This window comes from Nomascus leucogenys, chromosome 1a (genome assembly GCF_006542625.1).
Source record: "Nomascus leucogenys isolate Asia chromosome 1a, Asia_NLE_v1, whole genome shotgun sequence".
Taxonomy (NCBI): domain Eukaryota; kingdom Metazoa; phylum Chordata; class Mammalia; order Primates; family Hylobatidae; genus Nomascus; species Nomascus leucogenys.
The window spans coordinates 105,752,037-105,764,429 of record NC_044381.1 but is presented as its reverse complement, the minus strand read 5'-3'; positions in this window follow the sequence as shown (position 1 = coordinate 105,764,429).

The window sequence follows — 12,393 nt, the reverse complement described above, 5'->3', positions numbered from 1 at the left end:
TCCTGCCTTAGCCTCCCAGGTAGCTGGGATTACAGGCATGTGCCACCACGCCCAGCTAGTTTTTGTATTTTTAGTAGAGACGAGGTTTCACCATGTTTTCCAGGCTGGTCTGGAACTACTGACCTCAAGAGATCCACCTGCCTTGGCCTCCCAAAGTGCTGAGATTACAGGTGTGAGCCACCGCACTTTTCTAAAATATGTATTCAATGCTATAAATTCTAGGAACTGATTTTACTATATCTCACAAATGTTATTGTGTTTTCATTTTCATTTATTCCCTTTTTTTGTTTTTCTTAATTTTTTTTGATTTATATGTTATCTTGAAATGTGTTATTTTGAGATTTTTCCAGTTATCTTTCTGTTATTGTTTTCTAGTTTAAATACACTGTGGCTTGAGAGCACAATGCATCATTCTTTTTTAAAATTTTTGTTAAGGTGTGTTTTATGGCCCAGCATGTGTTCTATCTTAGCTAAGGTACCGTGTGAGCTTGAGAAGAAATGTATTCTGCTGTTGTTGGATAAAGTAGGTCTATAGATGTCAATTACATTCAGTTGATTGATGATGCTGTTGAGTTCAACTGTGTCCTTAAATTTATTTTCTGCTTGTTGGATGTGTCCATTTGTGATAGAAGGATGAGGTCTTCAACTAAAACAGTGGATTCATCAATTGCACCTAGCAGTTCCATCAGTTTTTGCCTTCCATACTTTGATACTTTGTTTTTAGGCACATATACATTACAGGTTGTTATGACTTCTGGAAGAATGAACCCCTTTACCATTATGCAATGCTCCTCCTTTTAATATTATTTTTAACTGACAAATCATAATTGTACATTTATAGGGTACAATGGGATATTTTGATATGTGTGTACAATGTGAAATAATTAAATCAAGCTAATTAATATATGCATCACCTACTTTATCCATCATTTTTCTGGTGAAACATTTGAAATGTACTCTCTTAGTTATTTTGAAATACAAAATACATTATTGACCATAGTCACACTGCTGTGCAATAAATATCAACACTTATTCCTCCTATCTGAAACATTGTACTTTTTGCCTAAAATCTTCCCATTTTCTCCTTCCCCGTCACCCACCCAGCCTCTGGTACCTATTATTTAGTCTCTACTTCCATGATTTCAGCTATTTTAGATTCCAAGTGTAAGTGAGATCTTAGATTCCAAGTATAAGTGAGATCTCTTGATGTAACTCTTTGAAGTCAAGAGTTTGAGGCTGGGCACGGTGACTCACGCCTATAATCCCAACACTTTGGGAGGCAAAGGCAGGCAGATCATGAGGTCAGGAGGTCGAGCCCATCCTGGCTAACACGGTGAAATCCCATCTTTACTAAAAATACAAAAAATTAGCCAGGCGTGGTGTCGGGCACCTGTAGTCCCAGCTACTCTGGAGGCTGAGGCAGGAGAATGGTGTGAACCCAGAAGGCGGAGCTTGCAGTGAGCTGAGATGCATCACTGCACTCCAGCCTGGGTGACGAGCAAGACTCTGTTTAAAAAAAAAAAAAAAAAAAAAAAGAGAAATAAACATCTATCTTATTTGAACTACTGTTTATGTGGAATTTTGTCAAAGCCACCTATATCCTGTTCAGGATTTATATATATTATATATGTATAAATGTATATATTAGAAGGATTTTCTTATTTAATATATTTTTCATTTTATAACTTCTATTTGGCCTCTTTTCAAATATATCTGTTTTTTATGTCACCTTATCTCTTATAGTAATTGATTTCCTCTTTCCTGCTTCATTCAATTTAAAGCTACTTATTTTATAGTCTCTGTGTCACAGTCTGATCTGAGAAGCAGTACCACCAGATTTGTATATAATAAGGGATTTGTAATACGGATTTGCCTTATATATTTGTGGAAACTGTTGAAAAGTCTTTGTGAAGCTATTGTTTCTGTGTCTAGTGCTGAGACTAAAGTCATCAGCACACGCAGTCTGAAAGATAAAATGGACGTAAAATGAGGGAAGGAAGACAAACTGGTACCTGCAAGAATAAACCCGAATCTATCAGGACAGAGTTGTAACCCTGCTTCCATGTGTCCAACTTTAAAGTTGGGGTAATCTGCAGGAGGAACTGCTGCGAGCTAAACCATACCTCACTGAAAGTCGGAGTGATTGAAAGTGGGTGTCTGGCAGCTGTGGCATTTCTGAGAGCCCAGCTGCTGTCCTACTCCAACAATGTGATCCCACAGATAAATGACACCTGCATGAGCTACAACAGTGCCATGTTCCCAGTGCTGACTTTCTGAAAATAAAGACAATATAGATGCTCTTTCATTTCATCCTTCCAACTCTCATACAAAATATCTCTCATGGCCCTCACTAACAAAGATGATATGGTTTGGCTGTGTCCCCACCCAAATCTTATCTTGAATTCCCGAGTGTTGTGTGAGGGACCTGGTGGAAAGTAACTGGATCACAGGGGCAGGTCTTTCCCATGGTGTTAGGTGGGTCTCATGAGATCTGATGGTATTATAAGGGGGAGTTTCCCTGCACAAGCTCTCTCTTTCTTTGCCTGCAGCCATCCATGTAAGACATGACTTGCTCCTTCTGCCATGATTGTGAGGCTTCCCCAGCCACATGGAACTGTAGGTCCATGTTAAACCTCTTTCTTCTGTAAATTGCCTAGTCTCAGGTATGTCTTTATCATCAGCGTGAAAATGGACGAATACAAAAGAACTATGCTTGGAGGGGAATTCTGGGGAATGCAATTCCAGTTTAGTTCATTTGGCATGATACAAATCCACCATAGTCTCTGTAGTAACCAACATTCAATATTTTCCTAGTAAACATTGGCTCCTGGTATTCACACTCCTATCTAATTCCATCCCACAATTAATAAGACTTACATATGTGACAAATAGAATATTGTCGAAGTGAAAGTGTGTGATGTAGGAATTAGGTCATTAAAAAGTTTACAGCCTCCTCTCTGGTCTTCCATTTTGCTCATTTTGGGAGGAGTTAGCTACCATATTCTGAGGACACTCAAGTAGCCATGTAGAGAAGATCATGTGGAGAAAAAACGGAGGCTGACTGCCAACAGTAAGCACCAATTCTCCAGCCATGTGAAGTAACATTAGAAGCAGCTTCTTTATCCCCAATCAATTCTTTAGATAATTCAAACCAGTCAGCCCTCAAGTCTTCCAGCTGATATGTCAAATAATGTGGAAGTGGAAAGAAATCACTCATCTGCACTGAGTGTGTGACCCTTAAAAACTGAGAGATAATATGATTAGTGTTGTTTAAGCCACTAAACAACAGTTAAATAACACAATCTTTAGTGCTAGATACTGCTTTGAATGGATTATTTCTTCTCCTGGTTTGCCATTTTGTATTTTGAACTCATTTTGGAAGAGTTTTATTTGGAGTGACACTAGATGGTTTGGTTTTAGAGTATTTACCATCAGAGAGTCTTGCATTTGTTTCTGTCAGATGCATGAGGGGATCCACTGATCTAAGTATAATTTGACACCAATACTTTTAGCTTGAGGATGCCCACATCTTACAGACAATTGAAAAAAAATGAAGCCCAGATTCACATGACATGAAATGCATTGTCTTAATTTGTATTTTCCTGAAAGCATTGCTTGATACAATGACTTATATATATGTGGCATATTTGGGAGGGGGGTCTCAGTAAGTCAGAATGAGGCAGGGAAGAACATGATACCGATAAAGAGTATGCTACTGAGCTGTCATCATCGCTGGAGGGAGATAGGGCTCAATCCTTCTGGGGTGTTATCAGAAACAATGTGAAATATCCCTCAGAATCTTCCTTTGAAAAGGAGTTGAGAAATGTTGAGAAATGTTTTTCCTAACTCTCATCCTCCATTGATTGAGGATTGTCCAAGGTGTGTTATGGGCTTTAGAGAAAAGCTGGGGGATGGGGCAGTTACATGAGTTGAGACTCCACTAAACGCAAAGAAATTCTCTACTACAGCTGTAGCAGAAATTGAAGATGGACACAGAGCATATATATATACACATCACAATACTATTGCATCACTGCACTGCAGCCTGGGTGACAAGGTCTCACTCTGTCACCCAGGCTGGAGTGCAGTAGCATAATAGTGGCTGCACACCCTCATATCTCCCTGACACACCCTCAACCTCCAAGGCTGAAGCCATTCTCCCACCTTAGACTTTTGGGTAGCTGAGACCACAGGCATGCACCACCACGCCTAGCTCATTATTGTATTTTTTGTAAAGACAGGGTCTCTACATGTTGCCCAGGCTGGTCTCAAATTCCTGGCCTCAAGTGATCCCCCTGCCTCAGTCTTCCAAAGTGTTGGGGTTACGGGCGTGAGCCACCACGACTGGCTTAAGTTATCTTAATGTGCCAGCAGGAAAATTATGTTTTCTTATTCTATCTTTCCAGTGAAGGTCTAGCACTTTTGCAGATCTAGCACTTTCTGCTTTACCTGAAAAACTCAGTTCCAATTCACTATCAGCACTCTCTACTTCATCTTCTATTCTAATGTGAACATTGGAACCAAGCTACTAAAATTTCTTTCTTCCCTGAGAGTAAAGCTGCAGCATCACCTCCTAAATTTATTGCTCTAATTTTCCATCTCATCATCAATCTGAAACATAAATATTTTATTTACTTTATTGAGAGTTTAGCTGTCCATTTTTAATATTTGTTTTTCAATGTTTTATCCGTAATTTTAGATGCTTTACAATAGAAAGATATTCAGCGTATCTAGTCAAACACATTAACAAAATGGAAATCCCTGGCCTTCTTGCTTGATTGCAGTGTGGAAATTCTCTGAGGAAAGAGATGCTAGCCTTTCTGTCATTAAATTCTAATCATTCTCCAGTGAATTCTCTAGAAGAGATTTTGGATACAATGATCCTTGATAGGATCACTAAAATATGATTTGGGAACTATTGAGTTTTGGGTGGGTAGTTGGGAGGGGAAATGCTATTGGAATGCAAGACAAGACTGTGAGCTTTGGCTGCAGAAGTAATTCCCCAATGTTTAGCCTAAGATTGAAACCATTCTTAGTTTCAAGCTAAATTAAGTAGAGCATTGCAGAAATCATCTAAATAATTCATGCCAAAACAAGACATAGCTATGTTTTGCCAATATTTTGTAGCTATTTCAGATTGTTATTTATTTTTAGGGAGTAACGAATGGCAAGGGGTAAAACTGATATCAGGCAGAATTTCTATAATTATAGTCTGAACATATTATATTTTATATCCTTCTATCAGGATATAAACTAAAGAAACATTTACTCTTCTCCACTTCATTTTACACTTGTCTGGGCTCCTTGGCAAGTGTCCATATTCCCCTTTTCCTTCTGTGGTTAAGGAAACAAGTCTTTTTACTTTCTTTGAGAAGTTAACTGATCTAAATTGTTAATCACAGTCAAGTCTCTGCTTTGAAGAAATGTATACGTATTTCCTTGATCTTATAAATTGATGCAAATCCACTTATCAGAATTTTTCTACTTCTTACTGCTTCTTTGGAAGTCCTACTGTTCAGAAACGTCCAGTAGTTCCCAAGACTGGCCATGCATTACATATCAACACAGGAAAGCTTTTAAGAAATAAAGATTGTTCACTCCTGATAGGATTTAAGATTTACAAAGGTGTGGATCAAGTACTGATAATATTAACAAACTTCTCCAAGTGATACATATAAATTCTGCTTAGCCCAGATTCTCGGACTCCAGTGAGAATGACTGAATTAGAATATGTCAACTATTTTCCTCCAGGATTTAGACAAGATCTTCTAGCAACTAATGTACCCTTGAATGAACAAGGAAACTGTGGCTTAGAGAAAAGGAATAAAAATTACTGTTGTCAAAATGGGATCTGATTACTAATGAAAAGTAAATTGTTTAGAAGAAAACAGTAATGGGCATTTTTAGAAAGAGGAGTTAATTTGCTGTTTTAGTTATCTCTACCTCAGTAAGACTGAAAGAAATTTGTTTCAAATTAGACAAGAACATAAGGAAATACTCCTTCAGAGTAAAAGCTACAGGATAATGTCCAGTTATTTTTATAAGATCAAACTGGTTTTATATGTGAGCCCAACATATGAATGTAATTTTTTAGAATTAAAAGGTTTAATATTTTTATTTTCATTGTTAACTGAGGTATAATTGATGTATATCAATTACACATACTTAAAGTTAAAACTTGAGAAGTTTTGACAGATCCGTACACCTGAAGAACCATCATTACAATTAGTGTAGTGAACATATTCAACACCCCCCACCAAAAGGTTCTTCCTGCTTTTATGCAATCCCTCCCTCCTTCTGTGTAATCCCACCCTCCATCTATGTAATATCTCCTTCCAACTTCATCACAGCCCTCCACAGGGAATCGCTCTGATCTGCTTGCTGTCTCTATTAACTGACTTACATCTTCTCAAATTTTAGATAAATGGAATCGTGTAATATATAAAGATCATTGTCTGGCTTCCTTAATTTAGTATAGTTATTTTTAGATTTATCTACATTGTTGTTTGTGTTAGTGCTTCATTTTGTTATTGCTGAATAAGATTCCATGTATGGACGTACTACTATTTGTTTATCAATCCACCTGCTAATAGAGAATTGAATCATTTACAGTTTTGGGCTATTACAATAAAGCTGTTATGAACATTTATGTGTAAATCTTTGTATGACTATAGGCTGTATTTTCACTTGCATAAATACCTAAAAGTCAATAGCTGGATCAAATGGTAGGTATTTCTTTTTTTTCCATATATTTTCAAAAGCTGCCAAACTGTTTTTTTTTTTGAATGATTGCACCATTTTCTAATCTTATCAGCAATGAATGAGAATTTCAGATCCTCCGCATTCTTACCAACAATTTTTATGGTCAGTCTTTAATTTTAGCCATCTAAAAAGTATGTAGTAATCTCTTATTGTGGCTCCAGTTTGTATTCCTATAATGACTAATGATATTGATTATTTTTGCATGCTTATATTTTATTCATATATCTTCTTTAGTAAAGTATCTGTTCAAATTCTTTTATATTTTGTTTTTGGTTGTTTTCTTATTGAGTTTAGGGATTCTTTATATTTTCTCTGTATCTTCTAATAAGTCATTTACATTTTTTTTCCTACAAGTTTGTAGTATTGGGAACAGGGCCCCCAAAATCTGGCCATAAACTGGCCCCAAAACTGGCCATAAACAAAATCTCTGCAGCACTGTGACATGTTTGTGATGGCCATAACACCCACGCTGGAAGGTTGTGGGTTTACCAGAATGAGGGCAAAGAACACCTGGCCCACCCAGGGTGGAAAACTGCTTAAAGGCGTTCTTAAACCACAAACAATAGCATGAACGATCTGTGCCTTAACGACATGCTCCTCCTGCAGATAACTAGCCCAACCCATCCCTTTATTTTGGCCCATCCCTTCATTTCCCATAAGGGATACTTTTAGTTAATCTAATATCTATAGAAACAATGCTAATGACTGGCTTGCTGTTAATAAATACGTGGATAAATCTCTGTTCAGGGCTCTCAGCTCTAAGGGCTGTAAGACCCCTGATTTCCCACTTCACACCTCTATATTTCTGTGTGTGTGTGTCTTTAATTCCTCTAGCGCCGCTGTGTTAGGGTGTCCCACCAAGCTGGTCTTGGCATTGTAGTTTTTCTTTTTATTGTCCTAACAGTGTCCTTTGAAGCACTAAATATTTTAATGTTGATAAATTCAAATTTATCAATTTTTATTTCATTATTTTTACAACGTATAAGACCCAAAGCCACTGATATGGTTTGGCTCTGTTTCCCCACCCAAATTTCATGTCTAATTGTAATTCCCAGTGTTGACAGAGGGAGCTGTTAGGAGGTGATTGAATCATGGGGGGTGGACTTCCCCCTTGCTGTTCTTCTGATAGAATTTCCACAAGATCTCATCAGTTGAAAGTGTGTAGCACTTCGCCCTGTTCTCTCGCCCTCTCTCTCCTGCTGCCATGTGAAGAAGGTGCTTGCTTCCTCTTCACCTTCCGCCATGGTTGTAAGATTCCTGAGGCCTCCCAGACATGCTTCCTATTAAGCCTGCAGAACTGTGAGTTAATTAAACCTCTTTTCTTCATAAATTACCAAGTCTCAAGTAGTTCCTTATAGCAGTGTGAGAATGAACTAATACAGTCACAAAGATTTTTTTGTTTTCTTTTAGTTATTTTATTTTATTATTTTATTTATTATTATTATTTTTTGAGATGGAGTCTTGCTCTGTTGCCCAGGCTGCAGTGCAGTGGCACAATCTCAGCTCACTGCAACTTCCACCTCCCGTGTTCAAGTGATTCCCCTGCCTCAGCCTCTTGAGTAGCTTAGACTACAGTGCCTGCCATCATGTCCAGCTTATTTTTGTATTTTCAGTAGTGACAGAGTTTCACCATGTTGGCCAGGCTGGTCTTGAACTCGATCTCAGGTGTTTCCTTGGCCTTGGCGTCCCAAAGTACTGGCATTACAGGCATGAGCCACCAGATCTGGCCTTTTTTAGACATCTTATAGTTCTATATTTTACACTTAATTATAACATCCAATTTGTGTTAAAATTTTTGTATTCAGGTAGACATGAGTTCATTTTATAAGGAAATAGGGAGGATATTGAGTTTTAATTATTCAATCACCAGATGCCGATCCTACCTCCACAGAAATACTTTTTACTTTTGCCAAAAAATTTGTTGTCCATATTTGAACTCATGTTCTGACCTATTAAACTGTTTGTCAATCTTTATGCAAGTATCATACTGAATCCTATTAAATACTTTAGCTTTATATTTTGAAATCAAGTAATGTTAGTATTCCTACTTTGTTTCCCTTCAAAGTTATTTTGACCATTTTTGTTTTTTTGCCTTTCCATATGCATTTTTACAATAAGCTTGCTAACTTCTACAAAAATAAAACTGATAGGATTTTTATTGGAATTATGTGGAATCTACAGATCAATTTTGGGATAAGTGTTATCCTAACAATACTAAATATTCTTACCTATGAGCAAAATATGTCCCACCATTTACTTACGTTTTCTTTAATTTCTCTCAGCAATGTTGTGTTTTTATTCAGTGTTCAAGTGTTGCATATTTTAGGTCAGATTTATTTAAGTATTTAACAGTTTGTGATGCCATTGTAAATTACATTTTTTAATTTTTATTTTTCTATTTTTATTGCCAGCAGATAGTAATACAATTGATGTGTTTCAAATCAATATTTTGCACTGAAGACTTTCTAAACTCTGTTATTAGTTTTAGTAGATTTGTTTTAGATTTCATCGGATTGTTCGTATGGATGAGTAGGTTATTTGCTAATAAACAGAGTTTAACTTATTTTCCCATTTGTATGCCTTTGATTTTATTTTCTTGTCATATTACATTGGCTACAACCCCCAGTATAATATTAAGGAAAAGTGGTGAGGGCAGTCATTCTTGTCTTTTTCCTGATTGTACAGGAAAAATCAGTCAGTATTTTACAATGAAATATAACATTAGTTGTAAGTTTTTCATAGATGCCATTTATAAATTTTGAGGAAGTCTTTTTCAGTTTCTATTTTTCTGATAGTTTTATCAGGAACAAATATTAGATTTTTGCAAAATGCTTTTTCTATATCCATTGAGATAATCATACAATTTTTCTTTTTCAGTTTGCAGTTATGATAGGTTTCAATAGCTGATTTTCAAATGTTTAAAAGAACCAGGTTGGGGATGGTGGCTCACCCCTGTAATCCCAGCACTTTGGGAGGCCAAGGCAGGTGGATCATGATGTCAGGAGATCAAGACCATCCTGGCTAACATGGTGAAACCCCGTCTCTACTAAAAAATACAAAAAATTAGCCAGGTGTAGTGTCATGCACCTGTAGTCCCAGCTACTCAGGAGGCTGAGGCAGGAGAATCGCTTGAACCTAGGAGGCAGAGGTTGCAGTGAGTTGAGATTGCACCACTGCACTCCAGCCTGGGTGACAGAGTGAGACTCTGTCTCAAAAAAAAAAAAAAAAGGGGCCATGCAAGTCTGCATAAATTCACTTAGTCATAACATATTATACTTTTAAAAATAGCATTTCATCTGACTTGCTGATTAAAATTTTTGTACCTATGTTTATAATGGATATAAGTCTATAAGAATATAGGTCTGTGTTTTTGTGTGAGTTTGTGTTTCTTGTAATGTCTTTGTCCCTTTGGTATTAGGAGAAAGCCGACCTATAGAACAAGTTGAGAACTATTTCTTTCTCTTCAATTATAAGAAAGAGTTTGTGTAGAATTAGTATTATTTATTCCTTAATGTTTAATAGAATTCAGTAGTGAAGGCATGTAAGGTCAGAGTTTTCTTTATGGGAAGATTTAAACTGCAAATTCAATTTCTTTAGTCGATATAAGGCTATTTCGGTTATCTATTCTTGTTCCATGACCTTTAGTAGTTTGAGGTTGTTAAATAATGTGCCTTTGTTATTGACATTGTTGAAATTATTTATATATTGTTATAACACTGGTTTTAATATTTCCTTAATACCTGTAGATTTCATAGTGATGTCACTTCCCTAATTCCTTCTGCTGTTAGTTTGTATCTTCTCTCTCTCCCTCCCTCTCTCTCCTTCTCTGATCAGCCTGGCTATAGTTTAGTTTGGTTAATATCCAATCAATTTAATGTGAACAAAGTGTTTTACGTGTGAGCACAACATAAGCATTACATTTCAGAATTAAAAGTTTTCAGATCTGCGTCTGTGCAGCATGGCCACTGTGTCTGTTCAGGAGGTGAAGCATCTAAAGTTTGGTATGAAGTAGCTGATTAGTGCTGTTATCTCCTCTTTCTAGCCTATCCAGGTTTCAGGATTTTCTTAGCAGTGGGTAAAGAGAATGATCCAGAAAGGGTTCATTCTATGGTTTAATTCTTGGAAGTCAGGATTTGACTGGTTACTCATCTGATTCATGGAATGAAAGGCAAGAGTCTCTAAGTTTGTCTGGAGCCACAATTCACTTCCATGAAGAGGTAGCCAATCAAATATAGGAAGAGAGAGTTTAGTTTACTGATTACTTTTTGGATAGTTTTGAGATTTTTATATTGTGACATTAGTCAGAGCCTTTGCATATGTTTCAAAGCAAAGCCTAGTATTAGGAACAATACAAGTACTGATATACGGGAGAAGGACAGAAAAATTCCTAGAAGCCAACAAACATTTTGGAGGGTAGTGCTGACGTATGTGAAAGGAGTGGTAGTGAGAAGCAGCTTCAGAGCCTGATTGCCAGGGAAGAAAAGTCAAGGACAAAGAAGAAGCTCTAGTAGGTGGGAATTGAACCACTAGAGACCAGGAAATGTCACTTAAAAATATACCTTAATAAGTTTGCAAGGAGGACAGGAGAAGAACAGCTAATAGTATTGTCACTATTAATGCCTTGGCAGGCATTAATTTTAGTAATTGAATAGGAATTTAGAAAAACCTATGTTTTAGACATGAAGTCCTTGCCCACGCCTATGTCCTGAATGTTATTGCCTAGGTTTTCTTCTAGGGTTTTTATGGTTTTAGGTCTCACATGTAAGTCTTTAATCCATCTTGAATTAATTTTTGTATAAGGTGTAAGGAAGGGATCCAGTTTCAGCTTTCTACATATGGCTAGCCAGTTTTCCCATCACCATTTATTAAATAGGGAATCCTTTCCCCATTGCTTGTCTTTGTCAGGTTTGTCAAAGATCAGATAGTTGTAGATATGTGGCATTATTTCTGAGGGCTCTGTTCTGTTCCATTGATCTATGTCTCTGTTGTGGTACCAGTACCATGCTGTTTTGGTTACTGTAGCCTTGTAGTATAGTTTGAAGTCAGGTAGGGTGATGCCTCCAGCTTTGTTCTTTTGGCTCAGGATAGACTTGGCGATGCGGGCTCTGTTTTGGTTCCATATGAACTTTAAAGTACTTTTTTCCAATTCTGTGAAGAAAGTCATTGGTAGCTTGATGGGGATGGCATTGAATCTATAAATTACCTTGAGCAGCAAGGCCATTTTCACGATATTGATTCTTCCAACCCACGAGCATGGAATGTTCTTCCATTTGTTTGTATCCTCTTTTATTTCATTGAGCAGTGGTTTGTAGTTCTCCTTGAAGAGTTCCTTCACATCCCTTGTAAGTTGGATTCCTAGGTATTTTATTCTCTTTGAAGCAATTGTGAATGGGAGTTCACTCATGATTTGGCTCTCTGTTTGTCTGTGATTGGTGTACAAGAATGCTTGTGATTTTTGTACATTGATTTTGTATCCTGAGACTTTGCTGAAGTTGCTAATCAGCCTAAGGAGATTTTGGGCTGAGACAATGGGGTTTTCTAGATATACAATCATGTCATCTGCAAACAGGGACAATTTGACTTCCTCTTTTCCTAATTGAATACCCTTTATTTCCTTCTGCTGCCTGATTG